Below are 21,251 nucleotides of genomic sequence, written 5' to 3' on the forward strand. Positions count from 1 at the left end.
TTGCTGGTACAATCTCTGTTTGTTAATTCGTCTCCAGTTTGCATAAGTCAGTAAATAAAAGATGCTAATTCTTGAAACTGTTATCTTGTAGTTCTAATGGATTCATGTAATGATAAAAAACTGGATAATCGTAGACACCGTACAATACCATTTTTTTTTACTAAATATTAGTATTCATTAGTAATAGTTACACTGAAAACATATGAAAATTACGTAAATCAACTGAGCATCAAATCTGGAAACTCATAAAAATATTAATAGATATTATTAAATCTCTAGCTTAATGAAGTCATAATATTTTAAATTGAAATTGTATTTTCACTCATAATCTCCACTCAGATGAAATCTAGAAACTTTAACATTATCCCAAGTTCGTTCAACTGTCAGTGGCACTTCTATTCTTTCAACACTTTATGATACTGTTTTGTAATTGCAATTTATGTCTAGGTAAAATCTCTGAATATGTTTCATACATTATAATATTACTTAAAGTTTTAATTAATTATCCGTGAGAAACGGTATCTTACCGGTATATTACTTACATTTTTATATGTTATACTTTAAATTAAATTGAGATACCTTAAGAAAACCAGTCTTTTAGGGTATTAAACTAGACGCTTAATTAACTTAATTTTTTATTCGATTTTTTTGATAAAAATACTTCACTAAGGGGGGAAAATCATCCAATTACTTCTCCCACCTCGCGAAGGCGAGAGGGTACTCTTACTGAACCGAAAAGCCGATAAAAGCTCAGTAATACTTTGCCCGACCCGGAAATCGAACCCGAGACCCCTTGTTCGGCAGTCGCACTTGCGACCGCTCGACCAACGAGGCAGTCAGTTATTATCATATTAAATGTATATCAATTCAATTGACATCACACCATCATACGATTCATTGCTCTTTTACTCAAAACCTCGATGTTATCACAAAAAACAGGACGCTTATCATAAATTTTCCGCCGTGGACATTACCAAAGTAATGGCATTTTAAATTCGGCCACCAAACCGCTCATTACGTCGAAACAAAAGGCGATCATCTGAATAAATTTACTAAATAATTGTTATTTCGTACCGCGGGCGATTGAACCGAAATCGCTCGAAACGACTACCTACTACTGGTTTGTCGACGAGATCACATCGAGTCGAGTTTCTGATATGCTGTGATAGTGATTTTAGTAACATAAAATTTGTAAATTATTTGTGGACAAAAAACTTAGTCTTTATTGTTTTTTTTTTAATTTAAACCACATTTGTCGGGATCACAAATTAAATTGATCCTTTAATGTCCATCTTGTAGATTATTTTAAAACATTAGACACGTATTTTTTTTTCTTATGGAAGTAAACTTTCGAAGGTATTATATCGATTTGAAATACTGCGTGACATTACTTTTAGGTATATTTTTATGTTTTCCTTCAACGTTTGCCAGTGGTGTCACAAAGTCACATTGGTACTTGCCGTATCCAACTTCGATAATTAAGGGTACGAACTTATAAATAACCTATTTTCCAAAGTAATGGAGTCAGTCTTACATGATTTAAACACAGGTGTCGCATACTTTACACAACGGGGCACGCAAAATAATTGCCCAGGCAACAATACTTACCGAACGAGGTCTTTAAAAGTTAAATCTGCAGGCAATTTTCGACAAAAATTACTTAATATTTTACTTAGTTTCTACTCTTGTTATACCTACAGTTTTTTATGATATAAGCCGGTAAACGAGCAGACGGATCACCTGATGGTAAGCAATCACTGCCGCCCGTAGACACCCGAAACACCAGAGTCGTATCAACTGCGTGCGGCGCGAATGGGCCGGCTCGACCAGAGTAATATCACGGCCTCATAGAAAACCGGCGTAAAATAATGCATTGCATTGTGTTGCGTTGTTTGAGTGAGGTTACCGGAGAATCAAATACTCCATTTTTAATCTTCCCAATCCCCAATTCCACAATAACCCTTAAATTCCTAACCCCCAATTTATATACCATAAAAAATAAATCTAAAATATACCATGGGAAAGCTTAAAAGCCGTTTTATTAGAAAATAAGGCATTCTTATCTGATTTAAAAAAAAAACGGTAAAGTTACCGATATTCTATAATACATTCGAATTGCGGAAATGATAATAATATTATTAGATATACCATATCGGCATATCTTTATTAATCTATTTTTTTTCGTTGACATTTAAAAAAATACCGTGTTATTTAAATATTAGTAACTGTAATGACAATTACCGTTAAAACTAATCTTATGCATCTAACTAAAGTTAAATAAAAATATCTGTCTCACACAAACTCGAAAACTGATCAACCGATTACCATAAAATTTATGCGCATAGGTACAATAATGAAATAAATACTAGGATAATAAATTTTTATTTCAGTTACTTGCAAATTATTAGTTGATATATTTATTAAGGAAAAGATATTTTTTTAATTTTGTTAATAATATATTTATTTTTCTTGTCTTATATTTTTTTCTTTATTCTGACACATACCACAAGAATACATTCCATGTATGTATTATGTTGTCTTGACTTAATTCCGACATATTAGTAATTCGCATCAGTAGCAAACAGTCAGTTTCATATTAAGTATAATTTAATTTAATAAGAAAAATAAAATTTATATTAAAATTTTATTGTACTAAAATTTTAATATAAATTTAATACTATGCTGAAAACCGCAAAAAAATCGGTTCATACAAACGCGAGATAATCACGCACAAACATACATACATACAGATCAAAATGGGAACCTCCTTTTTTTTTGAAGTCGGTTATTAAAGATCAGATCAATAATACGATTTATTATAAAGCAAGGAAGTCTTTAAAATGTAAAATAGGTAGTTTAAAAGAAATTTAAATATTTTAAACAAAACTGAGGTAAAAATTGAATAATATTTAATGTCGTTAAGATAAAAATGAACATTAACATATTAACAGATTAAAATATTAACAGGCGTTAGATTATAGTATTTTTATTAATCTAATAGTCTGGGAAAATGTCTAAATTTATATAATTTTATTATAACTTTAGGTAGAGGTGAACATTACGGCACGTAACACCACTATACAATGTAAACCCACTTTCACCATTTGTGTTATAAATCCCGTGTTATAGGGGGTGAGCCTATTGCTATATACCAGGCACAAATCCAGACTCCGTGTTACTACTGAGAAATTTTCGAAATACAGAAGCCGAAAGGCCCAGTAATACCTTTTTTTTCTCTTTATTTATTTAAAGGGGTTTTTACGCATAGCGTATGTCAGTCCCATCATAACCTAATCTATACATATAATAAAATCGTAGAAAAGTGCTGTCTGTACATTGAAAATAAAAATAAAAAAAATAGCAGGGGTTATTGTTATGTCGATGTCGAACCCAAAAATGTAATTAACTTTTTTTTTGTCTGTTTGTCTGTTTGTCTGTTTGTCTGTTTGTCTGTTTGTCTGTTTGTCTGTTCGTCTGTGCGCGCTAATCTCAGAAACGGCTGATCCGAGTTGGATGCGGTTTTCACGAATATATTGTGGGAAGCTTAAATTTACATTTAGTGTTTGTTTCATGTCAATCGGTTCATAAATAAAAAAGTTATGTCAAATTAAAGAATCACGTCGAACATTCTATGCTTATACCATTAATCTCCGCAACTATTTGACGGATTTGGTTGAAATTTGGTACAGATATAGTTTAGAACCTTAGAAAGGACATAGATATATTTTTATTTCAAAAATCAAAAAATAAAATAAAAATAAGAAATAAATTATTTATAAATAATTCTATGTCGATCGTTACACGACTTCGGTTCATGTTATTGTTTTAATTCATCGAAAAAAAGTAAATAAATAGTAAAAAGGTATGAAAAAAATAATATCAATATAATTAAACTTTTAGTACAAAGAAAATGCCCGAACGGAGTATAAATAAATAATCCAAGTTGTCTTTATCCTCGATAGATCGCGTTGGGATCGAAATAGATCGCGCTATGGTTTCGTTACATTCATTTGGTTGGGTATCGGCCGAGAGCTTCGGTACTATCGTAGAAAAAGTGTATTATCAGTCGTATGATTATTTGTCTGTAGTGGTCCTGCTGTTTCGTATATTCTAAATTGGTTTCGTTGTATTTGTCAATTAATAAGTTTATTTGTTGGGTTTTCCTGGTTTTTTGGTTAAACTATTTAACGTAGGTTTAGTTTGATATCGATTATTAGTAGTTACTGTAGTTAGTTTTTTTAATAAAATTGTAAGTCTATTTTTTTTTTAATTAGATTAGATTTAAGTCGTTTCTTTTAAATTATTTAGTTTAAGCTTGGTTATTATAGCATAGAGGATAGGTTGTAATATAGTTTCTTTTTTAATTGTTATAAATTCGTAATTCGTAGCTTTCTTTAGTTTTAAGTTAGTTTAAGTCCGTTTTTAAAATATTTTTTCAATGCCCTAAGTGAGTATACATCTATTAAATTCAAACGCAGAGCTCATTATGTTGATTTTTGAAGAGTTCCCTGGAATATCTTCCACATCTCATTTTTGAAGAGATCCCGCGAGATCGGGAACTATGTGGTTAAAACCAAAAATTTGCCGGAAGTCACTATTCCACGCGAACGAAGTCGCGGGCAAAAGCTAGTCTATACTAATATTATAAAGCTGAAAAGTTTGTTAGTTTGATTGTTTGTTTGTTTGAACGCGCTAATCTCCAGAACTACTGGTCCGATTTGAATAATTATTTTTGTGTTGAATAGTGCATTTATCGAGGAAGGCTATAGGCTATAAAACATCACGCTATGACCAATAGGAGCCAAGCAGAGCGGGTGAAACCGCGCGGAAGTAGCTAGTCTATTATAAATATATTACAAGATATAATAGATTAATAGTAATACTTTGCCGGACCGAAGTCACAATTGCGACCACTCGACCAACGAGGCAGTTTTGTATTTAATACAGAACATAAAACTAAATCACACCATTACAAATTATTTACTAACAAGTAAACACGTCATAAACAAGGACTAGATCTGAAATGCTAATTCTAGTACATTTGTAGTGTGTTTAGATACTGATAATATTATTTATTCAATGAACTACAAGTCTAACCTAAACTGGTACATTTTACTACCGTTTTATTATGAACTGATAACGTAGGAATGACAATGTGCGTATTCCGCGAATGGGATAGGCAGAAATACACAGCTATGTTTTACTGATCAGTTTTTTTTTACTAAAGTTCAACACTAGGCTTTTTTCCTGTGTCGTGGTTGCGTTTACAAACATTCAAGTTCACATACACATGACACCCGGACCCTAAACAATAATTTGTGGATTACACAAAGAGTTGTTCCTTGCGAGAATCGAAGCCGCTACGCCACTTTGCGTGGCAGCCAGTTACCCAGCTACCGCGTCAACCGTGAAGTCAAGAGTTTTTGAGTCCCAAGTGTACGTAGGTTATCACATATTATTATTTTATAACAGCTGATGCCCCACGGCATTGTACGCGTGGATCACAGCATTTTTTTGCGTTAGCGTAGAATATAAATTCCGGTAAATAACGTATTTTTGTTCCTATTTTCTAAAATAAAAGTAGCCTAAGTTACTCCTCAGTACAACAGCTACGCGCCAATAAAAGACCCGTCAAAATCGGTCCAGCTGTTTCAGAGATTAACCAGAACAAACAGACAAAGAGACATATAGAATAAATTTGTAAATTTTTTTATTTTTTTATTTCAATATTACGAACAGACACTTCAATTTTATTGATAGCTATACTATACCTATAAATGATCTATGATTATATTCAAAATTGGTGTTTTCACAAAAAAAAAATCGTAATTTCGGAACTGAAAAGTCACTTTAATTACCAATACGACAATAGAACATGATACCTGTCGCTAGGCAGTTACAATAGCAATTATTTACCCAACGATGCAGTCAAGCAATAAAATATGAACATGCGTAATTCTCACTCATACTGCAATCAACCACTACTGATCGTAATTTATATTAAAATTATTTATGTTAGAGTCACAACAAAGCACAACGTTTTGAGCGTAAAACTAGTGCCACATAAATTTGCAGACCCTACTCTCATACTAAACGATGCCCCGAGCAACTAACACTACAACCAGTTTCATCTACTTGTCTTCTTATTAACTTTTCAGCTACCTCAAAATCAACCTTATCTTAATCTGTATTGAGTTTAAACTTTAACGGTCCAAACTCTTCATTTTGATGTTTATCATTTTGCACAGTTAGTGTTCTATTTCTATCGTCCTCAGCAATTTCTTCTCATAAAGCTCAAAATTCATCCTTCGATTGTTCTTCTTTGCCTTTTGTTTTTGCTGCTACCGAGCCTGTACAGGGAGTTACTCGAGAATTTATTTCTACAATAGAATCAACACGAAGTGGTTTCTTAGCCTCAAGGAGAATAGCGACTGAATTATTGCCTGGTAGCATTACTTGCTCAGAATCATTCACTATCTTTCCATCTGGTCCATTCTGACATACTTTACAACCAGGGCTCGGCTTCTGATTTTCTTTAATGACGCAAGATATATGAGGTCTTATGAAGAATTTGTTTCTTTATGTATCGTATGTTGATGAGTGTGATATTTTATATTGGTCCCGTCCGGTTTCAAAGAACCGATATGTTGGAAGTTAATTGCGTATTTTTATAACTGCTTGAGATCATCTAGTGGATCGCAATCGTCTCATCAAAATTTTTTATTTATTGGTGGGCCTTTAAAAGTTCTATTAGAACTACAATTGAAGTTCTGATTCTCACATTGATTGATGTATTCGGTAGCTTTAGTTCCACATATTATTTCACAACTGTTTAAATTCTTCCCACAATTAGAGACCAGTTTAGAACAGCCGTTGTTACTGCTACCGGGTCTATTACAAATATCTCTATATGTGACATACTCCATTTAATTTTATTTGAGGAATGTGTGTGTGAGAAAATATAAATTATAATCAATAACAGATACTAGCTGCTATAAATATTAGTAAATTATAGACGAGTTCGCTATTATTATCATTGACTTGTTGATTTTAGAAATTGTCAGTAATATTTTTAATCATACATACATACATACATACATAACCTCACGCCTGTCTCTCATGGGGGTAGGCAGGGACAATGGAACGCCAGTTGCTACGAATCTTACTTATAATATGTTATTTTTAATCACATATTTTGATCCTGAGTGATAAGCGGAGATTTGATGAGATGAACCAACCGTATAACCGACGAAAAAGTAGTTAGGAGCAGGTTTATATATAAGAATTCATTTGCCACATGTCCGCTAAAAATCTGAACCTAGAAATTTTGTACCACAACTTTGTATTTCCTAATTATATGTTAAAAAAAACAAATACATTACATTTGTACCTCGAACATTTACAGCCTAAGAACAAATCAACAATCTAAAAGGCTATCCGTTTCATCAAAGCTGGCCTACAAGAGGAATCATCAACTAGCCTCGTTAATTAAAACTACCGAGACTAGCCCTAGTTTCCTGCATTGTCTGCACTGACAAAGGCAGTCGCGCAACCGATTGATTTGCATAGCAGAGCGTTTATTACATTTCGTTGCGACTAGGCAGCATTTAGTTAGGACATTACGACATTTCTCTTGGGCTATTGTAGACAGCAATCATGTCAAGCTATCCTTATTCATCAGATTTCTGCAATTGATTTTCAGTCTTAAGTTTTTGTGTGAAGGTCGGATATTAAGTGAAGAATTTGGTCCGTTTAGTATAGTTAAATTTGCGGTCGTCTTGTTAAAACTGATAAAATGTATATTAGCTCCTACTTGTATTATTATGTTGTTCTCTAATGTCCATGTTCGTGTTTTACAGTAGTTTGGCATAATGTTATCTTTATATGCCTTAAGCGACTCTGATACTGACAGACTTTGCAAATACCGGGAGTTATTATGGAAAGTGTTGGTCGAGGGTTTAGGGTTGGTCTACGTTTGTCTAAGTGAATAAAATAGATACAATTATTTCAAAGCATTTCGTTGTACAAAATCATCTGAAAGAACAAGAACTACAATGAGAAGACAGAACAGTTATTACTTAAATAATCTACTTATAAAGTTTTTGATTCGCTTTATCATATATGACAAAATAAAAAAATACTTACGTGTCTAATATTTTTTCATTACCTAACTGAAAGACTAAATAGATTTTAAATTTTCATACCCCGTCATCATCCCTATGAGATCAAATAATATTATCGATTTTACTAAACCATTTCTCCGACTCACCACGGCTTGCAAATCGTGAAAAATTTGATGATACATTGTGGATTGATAGACATTGATATTTTTTTTTATTCTAATAACAAAAATTCTAGGTTATGAGATTTCCCTACTAAAGATAGTGTTTTGACATAAGCCCCATACAAAATCTGTCAAAATTCTATCTCTAGTAGGCAAATGTACAGATAGATAGCTTATTGGAATTGGCCGTAAAACAAAATCTGCTATTAGTGTGCCAAACCACAAAAAGTCTAAACATCGGCAATCCAAGTACCAAAAAACAAGTTATTCCAATTTACGTCACATATTTTTTGCAAAGAAAGAAAGGAAACCGTTAGACAATTGCAACAGATATTTACATAGAGATAATGATCATATAGCCTCAAGCTGTAGAGCGATTGGTCTACAAGTGGACCCATATCGAGATATAACGATTAATAAATTAAATATATCGATTCTTAAATCGCTTCCTAAAGATAACAATGGAACGAGAATCGATAAATCGTATGCTGGAGATGTCATAAATTTTGGTGTTGGAATATTTGAATTAAGTAATCTTAACAATACTTCGGAGTGTAGTTTATGTAGGTATAATAATAATTTTAGGAAGTAAGTCCATATTTATAAAAGTAAGATGGGATTGACATCATCGCTTATTGTCTTCTGTTTTTTTTATTTTATGAAACACCGGTAAATAAGCAGACTTATCACCTGATGGTAAGCAATCGCCGCCGCCCATGGACACTTGGAACACCAGAGGCTTTACAAGTGCGTTACCGGCTTTTTGGGGGTTAGGAATTTAAGGGTTGTTGTTCGGGAATCGGGGATTGGAAAGATTGGGAAGGGGGGAGTTGGGCCTCCGGTAACCTCACTCACGCAACGAAACACAACGCAAGCGTTGTTTCACGTCGGTTTTCTGTCAGGCCGTGGTATCACTCCGGTCGAGCCGGCCCATTTGTGCCGAAGCATGACTCTGCCACAGTTAGATTTATAAAAGTACGATGGCATTGACATCATCGCTTATTGTGTACAAAAATCCCTTAAATCAAGAAGATTAAAAAAAATAGAACTAGCCTCATACTAACAAAAGCAAAGCACCTCATACCACTCTTAGATTGCTCTCCATTCATACGCGTTTCTACGTCTGTGCGTAAATCACATGCAGGATTAGTTGCCGGGAGCTGTTTTAACGCCTCAATATATTTACTGGCCATTAACACACGTCTTATTTATGATAGCAGTTATCACTTAGCTAATATCGTTCTTCTGAATAGGCTGGGAAAGGATTAGATGGGCTTGCTTTTGTTTTGTGGGTTAATAGGAATGATGACTGGGTCAAAAATAAATTATTACGACTTTTCAACACAATAAAATATTCAAAAATAATCACTCTCATTCATAAATTTGACGAACTAACTACTTAATTGTCGATTTTTTTCTAGCTACATTTCTAGAAATAAGTCTGCTATTTGACGTCAAAAACTTATGACATCATAATAGAGTATTTCATACAAAGTTCATAGAAAATATTGTTTTTGACGTTTCGAAAAATGTATTGAATTTGACTAGTAGGAAACATGCCTATTAGTGCTGGAGTTGGTTTGTCTTTTGTTTTGATTGGTATGTTATTTTTTTTGTGTCCTAGGTTTATGACGTTTTTCAAGTTCGATGCTTATGCGATGAAGAAACTGTGTTCAGTGTGAAATTCAAACCATATTAACAAGGTAAAAAGGTGAATTTTCCTATAACACTTATTATTTTTTTGCACAAATCTGCTTACTATACTATACCTATATACAAAGGTATATTGTTATAAAATAAACACCTAAGTATCTGCCCTTTTTTTGAGGGGGGATAATCATCCAATGACTTCTCCCGTCTTGTGTGAGGCGAGAGGGAGTCAGACTCTTACTGACTAAAAACCACCCCGTTCCTACTCCTGCTTCTCGAGCCGGAGCCCCGGTAAACCCGCTAGGTAGTCCACAGCTAAGTATCTGCCTAATCCCTTCTTCAAGATAGGTGTTAAAACAATCTCAACAGCAATCACTTCCAAATTAATATCAAACCTATAATTATTTAGTCGATTCTGTTAAAAAGTTAATCTGGCTGAATTCATTTGTATGCAAATTGCTTTCAATAGAAAATCACCTGAGGATAGCCATCTATGAGGATGTAGACATAACTTGTCTTGGATTTTAAATAATGGATAAGAAAATTAAATGTTTTTGCTTCTTAGTTGCCCTATCTATTGGTATTCCCAGTCAAAACGTGTCTTTGGAAATTTGAAATAACTGATTGGAGAATCTAAAAAGGATAAGTATAAATGTGTTATTTCTTAGCCAAAACAAACCGGCACGCTTAGGTCACCTACAAAATGTTTGAACAATGGCTTCTCTCATCCCGTTCCTGGTTTTCGAGCCTCAGTTCTGGTAACCCGTAGGCAGTCTGGAGCTAGCTCAGTAGCCTAAAGTATTTTACCTTGTACTTTTCAACGTCTTGACAAAGTTTGACTAAAGTTATACAGTAAGTAAGCATTGGATTTCCTATTGATTATCATTTGAAACTAATCTCAAGGTTATTTTCTTTTTCTATCGCTTTGACTGAATATTAGTTTTACATTGTTCTCACATAGTTGAAGCAATCGAAACAATGTAACCAAGAATTGTATTTTGAATCTGATTGAAAAAGAGTACCTATCGAGTTTCTTGCTCATTCTTCTCCATAGGAATCTACACATTGGAACGAGCAAATAGCTTCACTAGAGGACTGACCGACAGACAGACGTTAATAATATGTATTATTATATTTGCTTTGATGTTCAAAAGTGCCTTCCTAGTTTATTTGAAATAAATGATTTTGACTTTGACTTTGAATCAAGTTTTAAAATACTATGAAAGAATCTAACGAAGTAAAGCATTATAAAATACATTCACTTCTACAAAATGACCGCTGCAAGCGAACGAACAACCAACTACTTACTACACGCTCTTATTTCTTATCCACATGTCTTCTAATCGAAGCTGATAATAGAATACTATTAATATAATGGTGTTCTGAGCTGAACGCAGGTGATTATACGACGGAGGCTCGAATTACGTGTAACTACCAATATTCACACGAGATTGCTTTAATTCAACAGCTTGGTATAATAATGTAAACATGCATTATCCTCGATTCTATTATGTAAGGCTTTGTTGTGGCAAAAACTATAAGATATAGATATTGGTCAACAAACTGTGTTTCAGCATTGAATAAACATGGTAAATATCCCGTCATAAGTTCTAATAATAGTGTTAGTGACCATGTCAGTTTAAAAACTTATATAATAAACTGTGATTTTAATTAAGTTTAAAAAATTTAGTTTGTATGAAAATATTTCGTTTATCGTTATCTTTGCGACAGTATCTATATAGCAATAGTAGCGTTATTTTCGATGCTGTAATCTGTACGAATATATAAAGGTGAAGCTTTTAATCGCATGGTGCGATTTAAGTTTACGTTCCTTAAATACTTATATAGTTGCAGCCCGATCCTCTAATTGATTTGTAAGCCTTACAAAATCTACCCATAAAAAAACCTTTACCAATCAAAGGTATTCAACAAAAACAACGACAACCATTTCAGTCACTTATAATTGGAACTCAGGAGTCAATATTAGAGTAGGAATAAGTGTGGATTATACAAAAACTATAAGCTAGTACATAACAGGGCACTTATGTGCTAATCTGAAGTTATGCCGTAACTTAATACATACATAATAAGCGTGATTACGTAAGACGGGCGCCCGCAGCAACGGGAGCCGAGATGTGCCAATCTTTTCCTTATTGCCTTCGGTTTACATGGAGGTGAGTTTTAGTTATAGAACCGAGTTTAATTATTATACTTTTTTTTTGAGAGGGGAAAGTTATCCAATGTTTTCTAGCCTTGGGCGAGGCGAGAGGGAGAGTCAGACACCTACTGACTAAAAAGCACCCCGTTCCTCAAAAATCGCACTACCACTTTTTTAAAAGGGAAAATCATCCAATGGCTATCAGTCCCACTCTCCCTCTCGCCTCGCCCAAGGCGAGAGGTTAGACTCTTACTGACCAAAAATCATCCCGTTCTTACTCCTGATTTCGAACCGGAGCCCCGGTAAACCCGCTAGGAAGTCCGCAGTTTCGGATTAAGTTTAATTATACTTGGGATCAGTAGATGAGAATGGGGCTTATACTCGTATCTATTATATTTCCGAGGTAGATAGTATAAGAGAAAGAGTAGAGCACTTATTATTTAATAAATAAAAACTTTTTTTTAAGTTAATTTTCTTTATCGCTTCCAGTCAACTAATATCCTTAATCTGCGTACAAAATCTTCTCCTAAGTCTAAAAAATACTAAGCTGATAACCGCATCAAAATCGGTTCAACCAAACGTGAGATAATCGCGCACAAACATAAATAAACAACAGGTCAAACTGGTGCTTTTTTTGAAGTCGGTTAATAAACGTACAATGTTAAAACCTAAACCTTAGTTCACAGATATCAAAATCATACAACATCGACTGAACTATCATGTTAGTTCATAGCTAGACTAGTTGGTTAGAGAGTGCTGCTTCCAGATTTCTATCAAAATATGTGTAGTCTTTTAGATGGCTCTTACAAAACTGAGAAGACTGAAAAGACTGAAAAGACTGAAAAGACTGAAAAGACTGAGAAGACTGTGAAGACTGAAAAGACTAAGAAGACTAAAAAGACGGAGATGACTGAGATGACTAAAAAAAATGAGAAGGGATTGTGACAAACCTTCAGCCATCATGGATGACTAAAGGTTTGTCACATAAAACCGTAAAATAAATACCTACTCATACCTACTCATTTTCTGCAAAATGTTCCTAGAGATTACCACCGGCATATAAGCCAGTATGTACATCGCCGAGTACGCAATATACTATTAAATGAAGTCAACGCACCCGTATGTAGGTATGTGGCCACTAATAACAACGGACTACTGTTCACCCGTGCAACCGGCTGACCGCGCGACAACTCGGGAAAACGACGGAGATGATAATACCATTTAATAACTGGTGAGGATGTTGTATAGAGATGATAATACCTACCTGTTTTGTTGTGGACAGAAAACCAGTAAAAAAGAAGAAACTAATTTATAATGAGTATTGATTTTTAGCTGTTAATATTTTTTCTTTACTTATTATGGAGACAAGAATTTTCTTAATACTTATTTTCTGAGTACCAAAATTGACAACGTTAAAAAAATTATACATTAATCCACCTATCATTTTACTAATGGGATACTCAAATTACAATTTTTATGTAATAAAGAAATTTTTATAGACACTCACAATAATCATTTGAAAAATCATTAACTATTTTTAAGAACAAGCAAACATTTCACAGTTACTGCACATTAATTGCACAGTATAAACATATTAAACACCAGCTTATTTGCTATTAAGACCTAACATACTTAGTGCTATCTAATTACAACGTAAAACATTATCTTAATACTAGCTTCTTACAGCGGCTCTGCCCGCATAGGTACTAGTTAAACACTGGTAGAACTATGACGAAAGGATAAAAGGTACCCTTTGTGCAAATCTGAAAAGATTTGTGACGTACTTTTAGCACAATTTTCATCCAAATTTGTCCAACCGTTCTTATGCTATTGGGTAACAAACATACATCCGATTTTGGCATTTATTAACATTAATATAGATTACATTATAGGATAAACAGTGATCCCGTTGTTAGTATAAATTTATCACAATCTGCAACATGTTAAGTTCAACACATATTGTTAACATGTTACATTTTAACAATGTCCGTTAATTAGCTGTTTTCTTCGAGAAAGAGCATGTTTTGGAAAGTCTTACATGGTGTATTTTTGCGGGTCAGTCGTGTTACATTGAACTGTATTGAAATAACAATAAAGATACTTATCTCTTGATAAAGGTATCATTTAGAAACAGGAGACTCTTTCTTTAAACAATGACATAATTATATTAGTTTTCTACAGACATTGTTTCGATAAGCAGGAGTAAGAACAGGGTGGTTTTTAGTTAGTATGAGTCTGACAATCCTTGATGGATCTCGCCCAGGGCGGGAGAAGTTTTTCCATTGGATGACTTTCCTTCCTCAAAAAAAACGGCATCACCATTAACCCGTGGTGTTCCGGTACGCAGATCTACGGGAGACACAAAATGTTTATTATTGTGTCTCATATACAGGCAGACAAAAGGTTAAGCAGAACTAGGAACGCCTAATTTTAAAGCCACGACGAGATCTTCCAAAGAAGATACAGGTTGTATAGCGAGAGGTTTTTATTTGGTGGTCAAGGTGTTAGCCAGAATTGTATTAAAGTTTGTGTTAAAGGACAAGCCCGCCACAACCTCCCAAACTACTGCAACTCCTGTAAGCCAGGATCTACAGTAGATACAACCATGAAAACACCGGAATACTGAAGTCCAGCGCGTCCCAGGGACATGACTGTCTTGGATCCCGCAACGAAATAAATCAGAAGATATTATTAGAGGAGAAGAAAAAGAAAACGATAGTTTCCACTTCCCTCGGTGAATTCAATGCAAGAGACAGAATAACTTAAGCCTTAAGGCACAAAAGAGACTGCACAACTGGGAGAAGCCCAGTCGCCAAGCACCATGGAAATTTTACTTAAAACTTAATACTTAATGGGTCCTATGCGTGAGTTGTTATACTTGCTTCCAATAAATAAGATGGCAAAAACGCCTAAACTGATAAAAAATACACTATGACACACACCTTTTGTCTAGAAGACAAACAAATGTTATACTAGTCGATAGCAGTGCACCAGTCCCAATTATCAGCTCATACTCGTTCCAATCCTTCACTTGCAATAGGGTCGTACGTAACAAAAGCAAGCACTGGCTGCAAGTAATGGCTGATTGTCTAAACAACGTGATAATCTAAGCGAGAGGCGCCAGCCTTCCTGCTGTTACTGAGCTACAGCTAGCGACAACTTTACTGGGAACTTTATGGAGATGATATTACCACATTTTTTTTTAGTATACTATACTAATACTTACGTGCAACGTCACGCCTTTTATTCCCGAAGGGGTAGGCAGAGGTGCACATTACGGCACGTAATGCTGTTATACAATGTATACCCACATTTTACCACTTGTGTATAAGTCCCATATAATAGGGATAGGGGGTGAGCCTATTGCCATATACTGGGCACAATTCCAGTACTTCGTGCTACTACTGAAAAATTTACGAAAAACCGAAAAAAAACAGCTAATACTCACTAATACTTTATTATAAAGAGGAAAGGTTTGATTTTTTTCTTTGTTTGTTTGTTTAAAGCTAATAGACTCCAAAATTACTGGATCGATATAAAAAACTTTCACCGTTGTGCATGCATCTTTCACATTATTCCCGCGTGACATAGTCTAGGTTTCATTTAAAAAAAAGTAAGGAGTATCTTATAAAGACTTTAGCAAACACAGCCTCAAGAGAAAATCCATTGGATTTTCGTATCAATTCACATAACTAACGAAGAAAACCTGTAATTTCTAATTCACACTTTAATCCTTATTAACATACACATAAGACTGAAACCAGTTCAGCAATTAATTCCTTCTTAATACTCAACTTAGTGTACAATATAAAATGCAGTACTATAGCCTTTAACAAAGTGTTTTTACTCTGTGATTTTCTCGTGTCCAACAGAATTTGTATGGAAAATAATAAATTGCGTAACAACAGGATCCTGTATTTGTCAGTCGCGACCGGTCGCACAATAATCGCTGCTTGCGTGTACATTGTAAATTATTTTGTATCTTCATAGAGATGATGATACCACTTTTTACTTTTTGCTATATTTTTATGTTTATTGTTTTTTTTAAATGGTGCAAATAAACTGTTTTTCTTTCTTTCACTTTACCTACGTGTTTGTAGTTTTAAAGAACATCGTTGTCTCTTGATATTTTTTAGTTTGGCACGTATTAACCATCAATTACTGATAGTAACGAATGATGAATCATAATTGATATTAATTAAAGTTTATTAAAAATTAAAAGCACTTAATTATTTTTGTAAACATATTATCATTTTAGCGAAACAGATATAGTACCCAATAGTGCTGAATTATTTTAAGAAAACAGCAGCTATTGATTGTATTTGAGTTGGGTTGTACATATATCAAAGACTCCAAAGCTCGTAGTTAAACACCACTCTTTCACAAAATACAAAACAACAAACAAAATCACCATAACCTCAAAAAAAAACCAAACTCATCCCACCAACCACAAGCGAGCAACTCTATAAACATATCAGTTTGCAATTAGATTGTCAATAGACAAGTGTCTCAGAGACTCGTTTCATTCCGATGGCGCGGTTAAGAAATGCTAGTTGTACCAGTACAGATAGTCCGGTGCAACATTAACTAGTCTACATAAGTGTACCTGGCAATTATCAACGAGTTTTCTTGTAAACTTTCTTTTATACAATTTTCATAGTGGATTTTATTAGCAAGGATTGTGTAACTGTTTGTTAAAAGGTTTTAGTTTGGTGTTAGGGTTGTTTCTTGTTCGTTTTTAATTTAGAGGGTTTTTTGTTATGAAATTAACTGTATTATATTCGTCTCATGATTTAAGCTTGATGATTTAAGCCTTTTTTTAAGCAAGTAAGTAATCATCCAACGATTTCTCTCGCCTTGGGCGATGCAAGAAGCAGTGTCAGACTCTTACTGACTAAAAACCACCCCGTTCCTACTCCTGCTTTTCGAGTCGGAACCCGTTAGGTAGTCCAAAGCTCTAGATCAAGCATGCACGGGTCTGGTTCTGGTCGGGCGGCGAGCTACCCTTGGTCGCCGTCTGCAAGTCCGCACTTACGGTGACGGGAGATCGTCGCGCGACGTGACGGCTGGGGCATGAGGAAGTTCGTTCCCTCCGCCTCCTCCTTAGGTAGCGTGACTGCTTCGCAAAAGACCCCTCGCTCCGCACCATGGCCTTGATTTGAGCCTAGATCGGATAAAATATTTACAAAATATAAATATTTTATAGCCTTCTTATACAAAAAGCTACTCGAGTCGACTTAGTGTTATTAGATGTTTTTTTCTGAGTTATTTTGGGATAAACGGGACTTTAAAAAAACACACTGAAAATAAACGTCGTCATTATCGTCAACTGAAAGTAAACAATTCTGCCAATTGAAACACAAAATTTGGTTTCAATAAAGTAAGCCGTGTCACTGCAAATACAGATAATAATAAGTTACCACGTCGTTTACAAACGTGGGAGAAAAATGTTTTTTTATAATAAAAGTTAATGTTATTTGATGACGAATAAAAATTTTGGATTTTCCAGTCGAAACTGGATAAAACAGTCTAATGTGTTTTATTACAACTGACTGACGAGATTTAACAATAATTTTGTACATTATTAAGAAGAAATTAATAGTTTAAATATGTAGATAGTCGTTACAGTTTGGTAGCTCATCTCATTTCGATAAGATTAAAATTAGCCAGATAAGATAAAGTAATCTAAAAATTATTTTAATATTCAATAATGCAAAATAAATATATTATTATATTGAGCTGCGTCAAAGCATTTTAAACAGGTATATTTTATTTTAATGACCAAACAAACGAATATTTTAACCTATATTTTTTATAGAGCATCACGCCTTTTATCCCCGAAGACCTCTCTGAAGAGGTAGAGGTGCACATTATGGCACGTAATGCCACTGTACAATGTACACCCACTTTTCACAATATCTGTTGTAAGTCCCATGTAATAGAGGTTGAACCAATTGTCATATACCAGGCACATTTCCAGACTCCACGCTACTACTGAGAAATTTTCGAAAAATTTAAAAAGAAACCCAGTTTTTGGAACTAAATGGCTGTGACATACCGTCGGACGGACGGACGGGCGGACAGACAGACATGACGAATCCATATGGGTTCAGCTTTTTGCCATTTGACTATGGAACCCTAAAACCTCCCAAAAAATTCGGTTCTAGACCTGAGAAACCTGTCAAAAAAACGTTACTTTTGTACATAATAAACGAACAAAAAGCATAAAACAGGGCAGGGAGTGCGTATAATCTCAGTAATACGCCATGATTGCCGGACGCGCGTGGTACAGCCCATTGTCTACGCACACCACCTGTCTATGATTGCATGTTTGGAACTAAATGGCTGTGACATACGGACGGACGGACAGACATGACGAATCTATAAGGGTTCCGTTTTTTGCCATTTGGCTACGGAACCCTAAAAAACTCCCAAAAAAATTCGGTTCTAGACCTGAGAAACATGTCAAAAAAATGATACTTTTGTACATAATAAACGAACAAAAAGCATAAAACAGGGCAGGGAGTGCGTATAATCTCAGTAATACGCCATGATTGCCGGACGCGCGTGGTTCTGCCCATTGTCTACGCACACCACCTGTCTATGATTGCATGTTTGAACGCTCTAACGTCGTACGCGACTGAATTACGCGTGAATCGATCGCTTGCGCGAAAGAATAGGGAAGATTTTTCGAAGCAGTTTTTTGTTAGAAAATTATTTAGGTATTGACTTAAAATGTTTCTTCCATTTTTTTCCATATTATCATACGATATTTCATCGTAAGTTCTTAACGAAATCCTAATTAATTTGTGTTAGAAAATTTTTGAAAAGAAGTTGTTTTTTTTTTTAAAGACAGTACAGTTATGGCACGTAATGCCACTGACAATGTACACCAACTTTTCACAATTTATGTTGTAAGTCCCATGTAATATGGTGGTCAGATTACAGTACAGTAAAGTAAATGAAATAAATGTTCAATCATGTTGCAATTTGTTTGTCAACAATATTATCTGTCTTAAAATTTTCTACTTGAGGGTGCAAACAGATTGCGACCATAACACAGTCAGTTTGTGCAGTGAGATCTTTAATAATTTATTAACACATTGAACGCCGTGGTGGTCACCGGTGACCGACGTTATCGGAGAATTTTCCTTCAACAGTTTTCTATTGGCAGTCAAAATTTCAAATGTTATGTTTTTTTTTTTATAATATTTATTCTTATTCTTTTAGAAGCTTCAGATATTGATTGCCTATGAACCTTCCTCAATAATAAGAGTAGTGACCCCGGGCCCAAACGAAAACAACATAATTATTTTTTATTATAATTAGGCATCTAAAATCAAGATCAGAGACTTAATTTAGGAATTTCTACCCATTAGGTACTTTAATTTTATCTCTTTCCAAAATAGAACACTTAAATTGTGTATTTTTTTTAATATAGTTACCTATTACTTTGAAACTGTAATAATTTAACACCATTTTTAAATTTAATAATCACATTAAAAAACGCATTATGTGAATGCCAAGTGTGATGTTATCAGTTTATTTAAATCCTTATCTTATAATCTACATTAAATCGTACAACAATTAGCATTTGACACCATACAGAGTTTAATAGATTTTAAAATATCACATTAAATATATATTTGCTAAGTCATTTTGACTATATTTAACTTAAGCCCCCCACATTAGGAGTATTTTAGTTTTATATATCAGATAAAATGCAATTGGAAAATTTATATTCACATATAAATTAGGGGTTAATGGATGTATAAAGTTTGAGATCAATTAACATTAAAAATTATAAACGACTCCGCTACTGTCAACATTTTCTTAGTGGATAAAGTTTGGTAAATACACTTTAGGTACATACATATAGGTGACATTTAACGACGTTTGGATTTTCACCAAGTTATGAGTGACAGTACAAGTTAGGGGTTAGTTTAGGTGCTATGTCACGCTAAGTCACCATCTATCTTAAGGTTTTTATTATTAAGGGAAGGGTAATGTCAATACTAATCCTACGTGTTAGAAAGCGATCATTAGTTCGTCATATCTCCGCCGGCGGCGCTTCAATATTATGGTATATTCAAACCTATCGTTTGAACAATGAATTGTAGATCTATTATTTGCTCCTATTTCGTATCTTATGTCTATAAAGCCCTGGTTTTATGTACAGATAGCTAACACTAAGTGTCAGGTTTTGTACTATTTGATTTAGAAGGTACAGATAGTGTATAAGATTGATAAAAGGATTTATGTACTAATGGAAATATTATGTGGTTTGCTATTCTTTATTTTTTACTTAGAAAACGCTTAAGTTTAATAATCGGTAGTAACGCTATCAATTATAAAGTTGTTCGGTAGCGGGTTCGATTTCCGCACGGAGCAAATTGTTGTTTCGGGTCTGGTTATCGTGTGTATTTGAACTTGTATATTTGTAAACGTACCCACGACCCAGGAGAAAATTCATGAGTTCGGCAATGTATTTAAAAAAATGTAATGTATTTTTAAAGAACAGCAGCTTCAACTATAATTAGTGTTTAAAATTAGAAAAAGAATCCAAAATAACACAAAAGCATTGTAACCAAAATCATAGATAAATATACATTTTTAACAACTCAATTTATCAGACATTTTATAGTAGGTTTATTAGTCCTACTAGGTTTACTAGCCTAGCTAGAATTACACACAACACTCAAAGAATTTGTCACAGAAAACATTTAAATAGATTTTCAATCAACTATCTAACATAAAATGATTCAAAATAATCCTTGTATGATTCAAATCAGGAGCTAATGCAGCCACACTTTAAAAAGCAATCGTATAGAAAAGTACTCCCCACTTTATAGAAATTCATCTCTTCTCTATACATATGCAAATAACAGCCATTGGTCTCTAAATCGATTTCATTCGGTCAACCATTCGTTCTTTCGATCATCAATCACTGTAGAAGATTGAACGACGGTCTTTAGTGGAAATTAAAATTGCGTTATCTGTTGAAGGTCTTTTTTTAAACTTGACATCACGACTTCAATTCCCTAAAGGGGTTGAGCAGAGGTTACATGAAATGTCCTTCAAACATTTTCACCAGTTAGGGTATGTTATATCGTAATAGATATGGACATTGGACATATCACTGGATTCCGGCAGTAACTA

The sequence above is a fragment of the Spodoptera frugiperda genome, chromosome 9 (genome assembly GCF_023101765.2).
Source record: "Spodoptera frugiperda isolate SF20-4 chromosome 9, AGI-APGP_CSIRO_Sfru_2.0, whole genome shotgun sequence".
Taxonomy (NCBI): domain Eukaryota; kingdom Metazoa; phylum Arthropoda; class Insecta; order Lepidoptera; family Noctuidae; genus Spodoptera; species Spodoptera frugiperda.